General features: G+C 29.7%; 1 protein-coding gene across 1 annotated transcript in view; it reads left to right on the forward strand.

The window, feature by feature from the left end:
* LOC145314908 (uncharacterized) overlaps positions 1–16,575 on the forward strand; it is a 149,154-nt gene that overhangs the window by 15,556 nt on the left and 117,023 nt on the right. The gene's annotated exons all lie outside the window — the stretch shown is intronic.

Below are 16,575 nucleotides of genomic sequence, written 5' to 3' on the forward strand. Positions count from 1 at the left end.
TTTGTTATGTAATATTGGTCAGGGAGAAAGGGAAAAATCATTGAAGAATAAAAATGAGTCAAGATGTGTAGTCAATGGTTTATGTCGTCAATATAGCATTTTAAATAAGTGGTCATTATTGGCAATGACAACTTTTGAATTTAGTTTTTTGTTGACAAATAAAAGAATTAAAGTCTAGTTTTCATTTACGTTTAACATTAGCCAGGTTTTTTTTAGCTCTGTCTGGGAAGTGGAGTTTTTCTGTTTGACTCTAAAACATTTTTGTTTGATTACTTACCCTTTATCCCAGTATCTTTATTCATGAATGCTTCTGTATTTTTATTCAGGGGTATGAAAAAAAAGTTCTAAAAATAATGTTCCAACAAATATTAAAACGACTTGTTTAAGAATTTTAAAAACAGAGTTTAACTAAATTTAAAGAGATAACTAAGCTGAAGTCTAGTCTGTAAATTACTGTGATACCCAAATTATCAAAATCTTTATTGGCTTGAAATTTTTGGGCACTTTAATTAAAGCTTGATTGGTTGGTTCAAACTTCTAATGTTTAAACTTTATACCCAAAAATTCTTATCTACAGAAGCCAAATTCTTGACAATTGATAAAACGCTATTTTTCTGTTTTAAGTAACAATAATCCAATCCTCTTTAAGTTTTGTTACCCCTTGCGGGGGAGTCCATCCTATACGTAGACCAAACCAATTTTTTACCGTTATTCTAATTTAATTTTCTGAATCTAAGTCCCTTTGATTAAATATATCTAAATATTGTCCAAGTAGTAAGCAATAAAACCGCTATTGTCTGATCACAATGAGTTTAAAATTAGCCCTTTATGTTGTAGACATAATATGCCTTTTTTTTTCGCAGCGTAGCTACCATAAGTTTTTTATTTTGTCTGTATGATATAAACTTGCTCATACATAAACCACTAATATAAATATTTTTTTTCTATGATATTTTATAATGCTCTTTTGAATTATTAAAATGGATATGTTATTACTGAGATGTTATAGTGAAACTCGCAGCGGGCTAAAATAACTTTGAGCTCCATGTTAGCAACCTAAATTGACAATAATTTTTTCACTGTCATAATATCTATATATTCTATATCCATTATTATTAATGATAAAAATTAATTATATATGAGTTAATTCTGAATATAGCCATTCTTGTTCTACATACATATAATAGAATTATATATTAGCTTAAACTTTAGCCTTTTTCACCCTCTTAATAAATGCCTTAATGTCACTATTAAATAAGGATAATCAATTGATTGGTAAAAAGTATTGTGTTAATCTTAAATATTTTTATTATATCAACAAATAAATACCATCTAGTGATGTTATGCTTGTACAAAAAAATAAGCGATTTAAAAGTCCTTTTACTATTTTTTATGTTTTTACAGTGTAGTGTTTAATGAAGCATTCTTATGATTACCAATTTAGAATCTTTTGTTTTATCTCACAGCAGTGTGTCCGTCCGTCGTGTTTCATATCAGGAATAACAGGAAATGTATTCTAAATTTTGAACATGGAGGAAAGGTGTTTACACATTGATTTCCCCTTAAATTAAAACTATGTCTCGAACCCATGCTTATTACATTACGTGCAATACAACTTATAGACGTTTTAGGAAAAGCAATTTATGTCTTTATATCTATCTTCATTATGGCTCATTTTACTTAATTTCTAACTTTTAATAATACTATCTTAGCATAAAATCATGAGATAGAATTTCCATTTTACATTGGAATATTTTGTTTATAAAAGGATTTAATTTTGTCTTTATCCATGAGATTGTATTTTTAGCCTCCTTGTAGACTGATTATTGCGTTAAATTGTCTCACTGTTACAATTAGGGGGAAAGGTCAATGGAGCAGAAATTGTTTTTCTTTTTAAAAACTTGATTAGTGAGTATCTTTGCGCCAAATTATCTACAATTTAAATATCCTTGTTTTTCAGATCACTAAATGAGTTCTAAAAATATTTTTGGTTTCAACGACTTTTTCTTCAACATATTATTGTCAACTATGATCCCTAAAACTACCAAATTTACTGTTTAACAGAGAATTGGACCCTTTATGGGCAAGTTTTAAGCTATTTTTTTTTGTAGTTTGTAGAAAGCTCAATGACTACCTATTTCATTAAATCCCTAATTTTTAAAACATTTTATTTGTGGGTTGAAGGTTTGAAGGGATTGAAGAACTCTTTAACCTGACTGGAGAACAATAGAAGCCCCTCTAAGCAAGGGGTGGAGTTAATTAAAAAAACACTGACCTCTCTGCTGTGAGACAATCTGTCTACCGAATGTCTAATCTAAATCCTAATTTAACCATTGTTTAGACAAACATAAATGACAGTCTGACAACTAATTATATTATTTGGATTTTGTAATGACAATTCCTTGTTAATTCTAAAATACCTTTTTTCATAAAAAAAATTAGAAGCTTTCAAACCAAGAAAATCAATTTATGCCTACGCCAAAATTGATGGCTGTAAAATATCTTGCTCAAATAAAAATTGTATTAAAATGATTTGATATTTTTGTACTCGCGGCGCTTTCCCATATTGTGCCATATCGAGCACTGAAACCAACCTATTTTTCAAATTAACAATATATTTTTCCCTATGTCTTGACCTTACGGTGTCTACACCTTTGATGACCTGAACCTGCCGGAATACTCATAATCCAATACAACCTAACCTTACAAAAGTAATAACAAACAAATAATTTAAAAGAACAATCTTACTTTTTAGAGTTGCTATGCTTAAGATTTTGTCACATAGTCCTTTTCTTCTACTTCAACATAATAATAAGTAAATAACATACAATTAGACAGTAATGACCTTTCCTTAATTTTAGTATTTTTAAGTTTCCGTTATAATAAGCACTTATTTGATATTTAAGACATTTTTTCCGGCTTTGAATGAAAAATAAAAAATACCTATATTTTTAGTTATATTTACGGTAAAGCAGGGTTAATGTGGATTTGATTAATTCACAACATTTCTTTCTCCTCCTAATCAAACAGTTATAAAAGCCACTTTTAGGTTTTATCATTTATAGCCTATTTTCTTATTCCTGATCAGTTAAATGCACAGGGTTTTTGCCTTGGATGTGTTTTCATTGGGGGGGGGGGGGGGTCTTAATCCATGGGGTTCTTGACACCCCCTATACTTACTTTTACACACTTAAGCCTAAATAATTAGAGGAAATCTATATATGTCCTCATAGAGAAGCTTCGCTCTAAACATTATTGTGAATATTAAGACATTATTGAAATTAAAACTAGTCGAGGCAGAACGTAATATTTCCGGTATATCTCTTAATACAAGACATTCATATCAAGAAAAGGGGTTATGTTACTACAATAATAATTAAACAGAAAAGTAGCTAATTATAAAAAAAAGTAGTATTTCTGTGCACATATCATTTTTAAGAAATATGCCATGTTAAAAGCATAATAAGCACAAAAAATGCACACTTACAAAAATAGTTTAACCTTAAATTGCTATTTAATTTACAATATTTTTTGCTCATTTTCGGAACACTAAGAAAGGCGTAAGACGGATGTGGTCGACTTAAAATTTTCAAATACATGATTTTTAACAATAAAACTTAACATTTCTATTATATTCATATATTATGTATGAATTTTTAATAGAAAATGGGAATAAATAAAATTTCATTTAATTACTTGTAAAACCAACTATTTATTATTAATTTTTTCTCTTTGCAATATTGCCGTTTACGGCTTTGTTTTTCTGACTCCATTTCAAGACCCTCTTACTCCCTCTCTCTGGTATGATTGACAGAAAATAATTAGCTGCAATATTAAGTCTAATATTAGGGCCTCTGCCATTTTAATTAATACATTGTAATTAATATTTTAATAATAATAATATTACACAAACAAGGACTACCATGTCTTTATTAAGCGCAGCTAAATAAAACTAACATTATTCTAAATGATAAAAACACAGAACATATTTTTTATCCTTAATTTATAATGCTTGCGTTGGAAGTTTCTCTTAAAAAGCCTAGTCGAACACCGGACCCCTTCTAATTTTAAAATAAATTAAAGGAGAGGATCCGGGTAAGTTTTCATTTGTTTTACTTTTGTTAAGGTTAAAATGGGTACAGGGTAATCCTGCAGAGTAGCACATGGTAGAAAAAAAACATCTCACCCTTTTTTTTCTTTATTTAAAAAAAGGGGATAGGACTTAGTTTAATTGCTCGCTAAGCACATTGAGAGAAGGCATCCTCGTAAGGGTTTCATGAACAACGTTTTTGAATGCGTAGCAAAACATAACCTAGTTGTATATTAGCTACGCTAATGTTTCAACAACAAGTATGTATGTGCAGTATAATATCTTAATTACCTCCTTTTGTTGTTGGCAAACACGGCAACAGGTTAAAATGACATAAATACAATTATATTATCAGGGTCTGGACTTCACTACTTTTTAAGAGAAAAATTATTTTCTCGGCTTCTATTGAAGATAGATATCTGATTATATTTGTACCAAATGAGTATCCACTCTGAAACACGAGGATATTGTGACAGGGGAATTTATGTCGTCAATTTAGGTTGCTAATATAATCCTCAGATGTTGGTCAGTACGTTTCTCCTTGTTCATGGGAATGGGTTGGGATAAAGTCAAAAGGTGGGGATCGGATGGGAGGGTATTAGCCAGCTGGGAAAAATATTTTATCAGAGAATGCTCTCACAATATACTAAATCCGATTCTTTAAAAGTATTTCAAGATTCATGAGCTTCGCCTCTTACCTATAGTTGTTGATATACTTGTTTGGTTCTAATTATTATCTATTATTTGTTACTGCAAAATCTTCTAATAATAATTTTATAAAATATAACTAATACATACTTTATAAATAATTTAATTAAGAATCAAAAAGCTTATCAACGCCAAATCAATTGAAGAAAACCAATTATGTGTAATAATTCATATATTAAGATAATTCAGGATAAAAAGTATTCGGTGTTAAGGTAAAAAATCCATAAAAAAATTAACATAGACCTCGACATGTAATGAAAAAAAATCAGTCCTACTTTTATACTTTATTGCTGGAGCTTTGTGTTAGTGTTATTAATATGGGACATCCGACATGCCTCGGCCTAGAGACAGGTGATATCCAATTATATGGATATGTTATCAGTCTTAACTATGTTAATATACATAGAAACCAATCAGCGTGGTACCCTAACTCAAGTTACATTAATAATCATATCCATATCCTTTCATTGACGCTTAATTTTCTTGCATACCTAACCCCTATATTCTGATGTAACCGTCTGTCATTTTAGTTCTCATAGCTGGTAATAAACAACTATAACGCTTTAAGCCAAAAGTAATTTTTCATGTAGTTTTTTTGCAACTATCATATATTTGTCTGTCTGTGGGTTTGGTAATTTTTTGAGGGGGTCCGGTTCTTTTTTTGGAGGAAGAACGTTTATATATAATCAACCAAAGACACTGAAAGGGCGTACAAGAGAAGAGTTTGGATATCTATGGGTAAATTTTAGCCAAATTTTCTGCATATCTGTAAGATAAATATATGTTCTGCATCAATGTTAACAAAATTACCTCTTCTGTAGAGAAAATTGGATCCAAACAATCAAAATTCAATAGAAGTTTTGAGCCAACTAATATGATAACGTGATTATTAAACTTTATTTACCAGGCTAATATGCAACCTCCCTCCCCGGGTTTATAAAACTACATGATTCTGATGATAATCATTAGAAAGTAATCTTACAATTATGTGTATGGTATGTTATCTTTTTTTGACGTAATCATCCTTGTGGAAAAGGATTGTCTGCGCAAAATAAACATTTTCCTACGGTAATCTTCGTTTTGTTTAAAACACTTTTCGTAAAGACTTCTATAAATCTTACTACATACTTTTGTTGCAAGATAGCGTTGCCGGATTTTTTTATTTTCAAAGTTTTAAGTTTTTTTTTATAATTTAAAAAAAGATAGAAAACAATAAAATACAAAAAGATTTCATAAACTTAAAAAAAGAGAATTATATGAGTCATTTATATTGCATTTAAAAAACTATGTTTGAGTTGTCAACCCTGATTTGCAAAATATATGATTGCAATATCGAAGCCCTGGCCTAAGGGTAAATGCCATAAGGGGAAAGAAAATGACAAGAACTCAAACGTTCCATGTTGCGTAGCTTGTTTTATAAATTACATTTTGTAATAACAAATACATTTCTGATATAGCAATAATAATCTTTTTTATATTACAGGGTAAATATGAACGGTAGATTAAATGATGTAATTTAAATGCTAAAAAGAACAAACGTTACATGATTTTGGGGTTATCAAAGTCAAGAATCTGAATAACCACTGAGGTAACTAATTTTAAGTAGAAGAACAAATGAATTATTGAGGCACTTCACATCTTCAAGAAGAGGGTTTAATGCCTTTAGAAAATGGCTTATAAATCATTTGGTTTGAAGATATCTCATAAAACACTCACTTTTATATGTGTTAAAGGCTAATTAATCTAAGGGGGGGGAAAATATGAAAAAAAATATTTTTACTTTAGAGCACTTTTGAATTTTTATTTTTAAGGCATCTCATTTTACCTTAATTTTGTAAAATAAAGACTAATATTTTTTAGAAATTCAGAAAATCGTTTTTTCATTAATTTTTTTTAACCCTAGGGGTAGATCAAAATGATAAAGATATTTTATATTTATGTCAGACTGATAGATAAAATCGTCAAATTATTTTGAAAATTTTCTAAATTATTGACTGTCCATCATTATGCAATTTAAGATATTATATTTGTGATTTTCACAGCTTCTGTCCTAGATAGACAACTAAATTTTCTATTAAAGATTTACAAGACTAATAAGTGTCTACGAAATGATCATAACAAGGTTTTAAAGTGGAAAATATTTTAGGCTGCTGAAATATAAAGGTTTGTTTACCTACCTTTTTCCCATGTTATTTTTATATTCTATGTTTTATGCTTCCTACGTAATTTGTTATTCTAGTTTTTAATAGCGAAGCTTTTCTATAATTAGGGTCGGTCCGTCTGAACGTCCGTAACGGATAGCTTTTTTTGTTAATTTAGGCATGTTAGAATTGTCCCATCGATTTCAAACTTTGCATGGTGATTCCTGTAGTAGTTAGGTACGATTTAGAAAGCGTAGCAACTCTATACTCATTACCAGAATGTCCGTACGTCCATTTTAAAAATGTTGATTTTTTTACTTATTTAACAACGAATTTTTATGTGATCTAATTATCCGATATATCTGATTTTTAGTATATTGATTCCTGGGACAACAAAGTATAATGTTATAAGCGAAGCAACTCTATAATCAAGTCCTAAAAATTTAAGTATGTCCAGTCCATAAACATTATCCTGTATCAAGCATTTTTTCAACAAATTTACCATTTTGCTTCGACTCTTATACATCTATCTGATTATTTAGTTCTGACACTATACAAGTGTTAATGTCCGTTTGTCCTACCGTTTCAGTGCTTCGCTTTTATGGATGTTGTCATCCTTTTTAAAAACAAATTTGCCCCTATTCAAAATCAAATGTTATGAAAAATTGACAAAAAAATATCTTTTCTTTTTTTGCTGTGCTTGAATGAATAAAGAAAATCTTTGAAATTATGAAAATTATTTGAACTAGCAAAGAGTATTTTCAAGCGGTGTTGAAAGTTTTTTTTTTAAATAATCAAAGAGAGAATACTTTAAAATAAAACTTGTTATTTACCTCTATAGGGCCCTAACTCTTTTGCAAACTAGCCTCTTTTGGCTTATTGAAATTTAATAAAGACTGTAGTAAACGAGCCGTCGAAAAACTCTTATTTTTCTACAAATTTTAAACAGCAACATTGGAATATACTTTTTTTTCTACAAGGGTAATTTGGAAGAATCTTCACCTAATTATCAAAATCAGCGCAAATTTTTGCATTGTTATTACATCAAAAAAAGACATTTTAAATTTTCAGATATTTGATTTTATTTCTTTATTTATTTGGAGATGCCTAGGATAGAGAAATATTTTCTAAAAAATATTCCAAGAGAATAGATCAGACAATGATGTATGGCTTACATAACTCACTTATAAAAAAAAACATTACTAATCCCCTAACAATAATCTATCTGTTGACTATTCTGCTTTTAGGAATCATTTTCTTCTCCGACGTTTTTTTGATGATTCGATTTATGATGAACAAAATTATTTGTTCTTTATGTACGATTTTCAATAGCATTTGTACACTGGACACAGCTTTATAACAAATTGTGCATCGTAGCTTTATTTTTAATCTCAAACATAATTATTATCTAATAAATATTAAAATCATTTTAGGTATGTACCGAGCTTATAAACAAAAGCTAATGATGGAAGCAAAAGATCTCAAAGAAAAAACGAGCTTTTTAAATTATATTGACCATGAATATTGAATTGGTATGACAATCTATAAATCTACGTAATCTTTATCTATTTGAATTTAATTTTAATCAAATATTTCGATCAAATGCTTAAAATACTTTAAAATGTCCTTGATTATTTTTAAAACTTTGTTTTACATTTTATGCATAATTTTATACTACCTGAATGCACATTTTAATTTCAGTAAGATGGGGATTGCAAGTTAAAATGTTTCTACTAAAATTATTTTAGTTCATAAGATATTTTAATACCTCAATTACCTCGTAAGGGCGGGATTGCAGTCAAGGACCTTATCGACTTGATGTACTGTCCATGTCCTGGTCCAGCAATCCAGGAGAACTAAGGATGACTGTTACGCACCCTTCTCTGTCCAAACACCCAAGGATATTAGGTTAAGTAACATCCAACAGACAACCAACTCTCTGTGATGCACGACCTTTGTCTGAGAAGTCCCAACTGTGCATGGTAACGAGTTGCGCCTGTTTTGGGCCAAGGCATTCCCCCTAATTTAACTATTTATGTCGCGCATCTGACATAGCAGCAGTAGGAACCATTTTTAACGTCTTTAGTTATGACGCGGTGTTGGTCCGAGATTCGAACCTATCACCTTCCCGACGACGAGCGGATGAGCTACGTGTTGAGCCACGGTCGCGGGTTAGATATTTTAATAATAATTCATAACCCAAAAGATAATTTAAATAATCCTTATATGAAAATGGATGCAGAAAAGGATCACTGGACCGATATCCTTTACATTGAAGTTTACTTGGTTCAATAAGGGTTTATAACTATTTCAATAATGTATGACTCATTCTTTTTTTTATTAACTGACGTGGATATTTATTCCATTCAATGATAAACCTACAACCAACCTAAACATATAGATTGCTGTGCTTTCCAAAAAGCTTTGCAATTCTTAATATCTTAATTTAGAATTAATTAAAAGGTTTGATTTATGACGCTTTTTAGTTTTATTTGTTATATTCATTTATATTGCTTTAATTATAAAGCAGTTGCATTAAAATTAAAGATAAAAACAGATTAAAAGGATAAATGCATTATAATTTGACCTTAACCAAAACAGAAATTAATTTTTTTAATCATCGAATAGTATTTGGACAAGGTGAAGCAAAACAAGAAAATTAACATTCAATGATAACGAAGCACTGAATTAATAACAAACTGCCAAACAAACTAACAAAAGTTAAATGCTTTATGGTTAGTATCAAAGAAATATTCCATCTTTCATATTTATTTTTTCTCTCAAGTTTTAAAATATTCTTCAAAAGTTTTAAGTACTAAAATGTACAAAACATATCAATTTTGAAATGAAAAAAAGTCTCGACTTTTAGAAGCCTTTATTCTTTCTCGGTCTACTGGATCTTTGTAATATTTTAATTCTGTTAGTTTACTGTATCCTAATAATTTAAAAGGTAAACAATACTGTTGCTCAATTATAGCTAATGAAGATACTAAATTACCAAAATTATGAATAGATAGCTTAAAAATTCAAATTTTAGAATTGCCCAAAAAGTATAATCTTTCATACAATGGAAATGTGAATTTTGTACAGTTAGAATGGATATATTACTGTAAATCTGTAAATCATAGTCAAGTTACTCTGTAATTAACTTTGTCCATCTGTCTATCATTAGCTGTTCCATGATTTACACTCAAATTACATGAAATACTTCATATACAAAAAATTTATTTAGTTATAATAATGGTAATTTTACCTAAAATAAACGCAATTCCAAGTCGTTCCATGGGGTAATTGGATGTACATCTGCCAAAGCATTAGGATGTATGTGTGTCTGTCCTAATGAAACCTTGTTATTTTTTCTTCTAACTTTTAGTTTTTGCATTAAGCTTCAGAAAATAATTTCTAAATGTTATGATTTTTTTTATTTCCAAAAAGCCACGCCACTCATAAACATTTTTTTTGTCCTTGTTGTTGTATGTCCACTGGAGTTTTTTAAAAGCGAAGCTTTTCTATAATTAGGGTCGGTCCGTCCGTACGTCCGTCCGAGATAGATAGCTTTTATTCGTTAATTTAGGCATGTTAGAATTGTCCTATCGATTTCAAACTTTGCATGATGATTCCTGTAGTAGTTGGGCACGATTTAGAAAGCGTAGCAACTCTATAATCATTACCAGAATGTCCGTACGTCCATTTTAAAAATGTTGATTTTTCTACTTTTTTAACAACAAATTTTCAAGTGTTCTAATTATCCGTTTGATCTGATTTTTGGTATATTGATTCCTGGGACAACAACGAACAATATTATAAGCGAAGCAACTCTATAATCAAGTCCAAAAATGTAAGTATGTCCATAAACATTATCCTGCTTCAAGCAGTTTTTTCAACAAATTTACTTACAATTTTGCTTCGACTCTAATACTTTTAAATTCTGATTATTCAGTTCAGATACCATACAAGTGTTAATGTCCGTTTGTTCTACCGTTTCAGTGCTTCGCTTTTATGGATGTTGTCATCCTTTTTATCATAAGAATTATGAAGATTTAATACTTTTAAAACTTAGTTTTACTCAAAGTTATAGTATAGTATCAAATATCTTTTATTCCGATTTTATTTTTGTTTTAGAGAAACTTAGATGATTAATACAAATTGATAATATTGATATTAAAAATATCATATGAGTTTATCAATAAATAAATAAACTAATAAATTTGCTTATTTAATAGTTTCCAAAATATTTATGTTTAAGGTTCATCTGTCAAACTCAACATGTTTCTTAAGAACCAATTTAACAACTTTAGAAAAAAAAATCATTGAAAAAAAGGCTTCTAGCACCCATCAAATTTATCTTTTGTATTGTTACAAGATAAAAAAAAATGGTGGGTTTTAGTTCAGCTAATAAAATAGCATCACAGTAAAATTGTTGGTAACGTAAGCCTTCTACTCCACCGTCATATAGTTTGCCAAATTGATTCTTAAAAGTTCCTTGGAAATTTATCGGCCAGGTGTCCTACGAGAATAAAATGACCTAAGTCCGATCATTAAAAACAACTTTTTTGACGTGTTGCGTTAAATTATTTTTACACAATTAAAATTGTTGATAGTTTAGTAAAGTTATTTTAAATTGTCTATTATTGATTATTGAACTAAAGAGTACTTTGTTCTTAAAGTAAAAAATATGTTAATATTTTTAAGGATTGAGCCTAAGATTTAATGCCGGCTTTAATAATATAATAGTCATCTACTTCTTAGGCTATTAATTATCTAAATACAAGGCATGCCTGATAAAATTTTAGTAGCAAAATGTCTTTTATTTTAGGTTAATAGGTTTAATAAATTAATCTATTATGTTTAATAATCTAAAAATTGTTTCTATTCATCCATTATTGAAGTAAATTATTACAAAAGTACACTTTCGTCTGAAGTCTTACAATAAGGCATAACATAAACGGATCAATGTTTAAATCAATTAATTTGGACACAATGAAATAACCATACTTATTTGATTGAACCTTGACCAGGTTTATGGTCAGTTTATTTCTTTATTTTGTTGATATGTCCTGCAGTAAAATTATCAAATTATCTAGTAGTAAATCGTTTAATACTCTGTTGAACCTAAGAGCTTTGTTTTGACCTAGAATTTATCGCTTAATGTCGCCAATATTGTATTTTTTAGAGTTATTAACATACATATTATCTGCATTTGATTGATATGATAAACAGTATTTATAGAAAACTAAATACATCATGTATCCCTATTGTTTACAGGGAGGAAGGGGACAGTGGGCTTTTTATTACACTAGTCCCTAAAGTTTTATAATAACGCTTTTTTACTGGATTAACAATTTTGAGGATTTTTATTTTTGTGTTTATTGATGAGTGTCTTAATGTTTTAACAACTAATTGTAAGGGGTATTTTTTGTACCATTATTAAGGATATACAAAAAATTTCAGCTATTGTCTAATTCTTTTATATTCCTGGTTGTTAATAATGATAAAACTGTTGATATAATACTAACCACAAGGTTTTACAGGGTTATCTTTTCAGTAAGTTCTCATGCTTAAATTACAAAATGTCAGTTAATGTTATTAAAAAATTGCAATAAGTCAAGGAATTCCTTATCAAGAGTGTGGAAATAAAGCGAAATAATACCTATTCAATATCATTAATAGGTTTGCGGAAAAACATTTGAGAACAAATTAATCTTCCCTCAAATATTTCCCAAAAATACATTTCATCTTCTTAAAAGAGAAATTGTTGTGATGTAATTCTGATTGTCATTCTCAAATATGTTAGGTTTTATTTGGTACTGGATAGGCAACAGGGTTAAGGGGGTTACGATTGCTTAACCGAACACTTCTTAAATAGATCAGGGGCATTTTCTATACAAATGCTTAAGAGAATGCGTTTAAGATTTTCTGCAATTAATTTTCTCGTATTCATTCGAATCCGGTGGATAGGAACCGGTTCTCATTCATACGAAAAAACTATGTCTAGCATCGTATTATATCCAGCTTTCTACGAATATTGAAATGTACAATCATAAGATTAAAACCAGTTTTTTTAGCCGGTGCCTTCGGCACCACGGGGCTAAAAAAACTAGTTTTAATCTTATATTTGTACTTTCTATATCCGCGGAAAGCCGTCTATAATACGATGCGAGAAATAACTATTCTAATCTTCTAGTATACACTTATTGTACATCAACTATTCTTTGAGGGAACAGACAATCCAATAAAATAAAGTTAAGATATTAGATTAATTATTCACAGCAAACTGTTATGCAATATTAATATACTAGTGGCTACGCCCCCTAGAGGCCTCTAGTGGCACTTAAAATGTTTTTTTTTTATTTCAAATATCTTTGTCTATGTTGCGTTGATGCATATATTGCGTTAAAGTATCTACGTAAAAGCGAGAATATTTTTTAAAAATTTCAATTTTTTGGTGATATCTCCCATGAGAGTAATGGTACCCTCCCCCAAAATAGTTATAAACCTTCCCGGGACCTAACACGTGAAGCTACCATGTTAAGGAGAACCCGATCGGTTCAGCGGTTAGCGAGACAAACAAACATCCTGTTACTTTATCGTAAGGATTTAGAAAATTGTCCAGCATTTAGGTAAATGTATTGTTATCTTACTTTTATGTACTGTCTACTTTAAATGCTATAAAAGTGTAGCATTTGTTTTTCCTAATAATTGTACCTTCCTGGCCGCGACGAATTGAAAATTAAAAGGGCTCGCAGAAGAATGTGTTTTGTTGCAGTCTATTGTAAAGATGATGTACATAAAGTTTGAGAAATGACCCTAATTTTTTTCGTGCTATAATATCAAGAGACCAATGACTGTATAAATGGTGTTAACATTATTAAAAATAATCATTCCCTTAAAAACAACTTGCTTATTAATGATTCAGTTTTTTTAGCCGGTGCCTTCGGCACCTCGGGGCTAAAAAAATAGTTTTAATCTTATAATTGTACATTCTATATCCGCGGAAGGCCGTTTATAATACGATGCGAGAAATAACTATTCTCGTATTCATTCGAATCCGGTGGATAGGAATCGGTTCTCATCCACACGAAAAAACTATGTCTAGCATCGTATTATATCCAGCTTTCTAAGAATATAAAAATGTAAAATCATAAGATCAAAACCAGCTGTTTATAATACGATGCGAGAAATAACATAACTATAATAGGTTCCCTATTTCTACCTTACACAAAAATAAATCTTTTATTTGCTCATAAATTTTTTTCTCTATGTATTTACTTAACTTTTGTTAAAATATCCTGGAACATTTTTTGCACACAATTGGTGCGAATTTTGTGTTGTGTTATTGCGCCGCTGCTAGCCGCTATTAACCGCTGTTTGCTTGACCTTTACCCGCCCAATACGCTGCTACGTCCATGTAATACCGCCAAAGTTATCATAAAAAGGCAATTTCAAAAAAATTTCTTGAACTAAAAAATAGAGAAATTCATTTAGATCTAAAATATTAAACCTTTACTATTTTATCTTTGTTTAAAAGGCAGTATTTTTTTGCTAAGTTTACTGTAGTTTTTTTTCTGACCAGAGTGTTGTTGGGTTTTCAAATTGTCTAGGTATACTTACAATTTAATATGTGTTTCTTTTTATTAGGGTCGCTAAGAATATTTAAGAAATTCCTTTTCTTTAACCAAAACCAATAAATCTTAATGGATAAGACAAGACAAGACAATTCTCCAATTATGGTAAACAAAATTACCTTTTTTGTTGATTAAAAATATGGAATACTATGGACAATGCTAGTTTTTACCAATTAATAAAGATTTAGTAAAAGTACCCAAATTTTTTTAGCCAACGAATAATATAACGTGTTTGTTAAATTTTGGGAATCAGTATGATTTATAGTCCTCTGGACCAATCATATTTAGACATACGAATTTTGAATTGTCTCTGGACATGGTATTGGACTTGCAGATGATAAGTTACGTTGTGTTTGGTCTGTAGTAAATATTTAGCCCACAAACTATGTGGCTCTAAAAGTTTCGGTTTTTTCGCAATTTGTTGATTTTTTTAGGTTTTTCTTTTCACAACCCACATTGTCTAAGATTATATGTTATGCAGTTAGGGAGTTGAATCCATTTTTATAGAAGCAGAAATATAATCTATGATTATGGTTTGGACCCTCTAAAACTGTAATCTACCTTTCCACTTTCCCCTCTCTTGGTGAAGATATCTTCAACGCCGATACGATTTTTGAAATTTAAGATTCCACTTTTGCCTCTCTTGGTGAAGATATCTTTAACAAGAGAGACAAAAGTGGAATCTTATATTTCAAAAATCGTATCGGCGTTGAAGATATCTTCACCAAGAGAGGGGAAAGTGGAAGGGTAGATTAAAGTTCTAGAGGGTTCAAACCATAATCATAGATTATATTTCTGCTTCTATAAAAATGGATTCAACTCCCTAACTGTTATGGGTCGCAAGAATTGTAGGGTCAGAGTGTAAACAATAAAAAAATTATATTTAAACAAGGATGATTTTGTACATGCCCCATTACAAGCATAGCATATAATTAAAAACAGTGTTCTAGCTTCTATGATTAACTAAATAATTATACAATGATAAAAAGTCAATAAAAAATTTGATAGAAAAACTAAAGGCAGAACAGTTCTTTTTCAAATGAAGTATTATAATGTTTTCTATTTTTTTTTGTAGTTTCTTATTTAAATATTGACTTGTATCATAGAGTAGCCCCGCTTCAGGAATGTATAAAAAATGCCCATATACGTATGTATGTGAATTTCTACATAAAAAAGGTTTTTTTTCAATGCAAGTTTGTACAGCCTTGATCTTGAGGTGATTATTAGATTTTAACTTTACTGCTTTGTACAAGGCAATGTTTGTATAGTCGACCCAGCTTTATACCAACAACGAAATTAATTCGAAAAAATCGCGAAACCTCTATGTGATTTTCCGCTGTCGTTGAGGAGCAACACAAAAAAGAAGTGACGACTTTTTTATCTGCCCCCCAAATATTATTCTATATTTATTTCGCTTATTGGCTATACCTTGTTCCTGTAGTCGACCTTAACGCGTAGTCTTCAGTTTTGTTGTAGAATTAAGTAAAGTTATTTGTGATGATAGGATCTTGAGAATTTGTATACTGCAGTGATGCTAAAATTCTATTTCTATGCATATTTCTAGCATGCAGCTATTTTATAATTCACTTTACAAGATATTATCATCAGAGTCTAATGAAACTTTTACTTTCCAATTATAATAAAACAGTAAGAATATTTGTTTACCGTTAACATTCACTGAACCATTTTAGGAAAGCTTTACATTGGTCTCAGGGCGCTTTAGGCTGTTATATATATTTTTAAAAATTAAGTATTGTTATGGTTTTAGGCTATTTGTATGCCTACTTCTTCCCCTACGAATAGAAAGGCAGTATATTCTAGGGGCGGATTTGTTATGTTGATGTTGTTATGTTAAAGTTATAATATTCTAGTTCAATTATTTAAAAATGTTTGACAAACGATGAATTTTAACGCCCTTGTTAAGAGTTTTATGGGGGCAAACTTATGTACATTTGATTTTATGGAATTATTTGATTTTATTCTGATCAAGGTGGTATAAAAATCTCTTAAT

Source organism: Acartia tonsa, chromosome 3 (genome assembly GCF_053477335.1).
Source record: "Acartia tonsa isolate MP-2025a chromosome 3, ASM5347733v1, whole genome shotgun sequence".
Lineage (NCBI taxonomy): Eukaryota > Metazoa > Arthropoda > Copepoda > Calanoida > Acartiidae > Acartia > Acartia tonsa.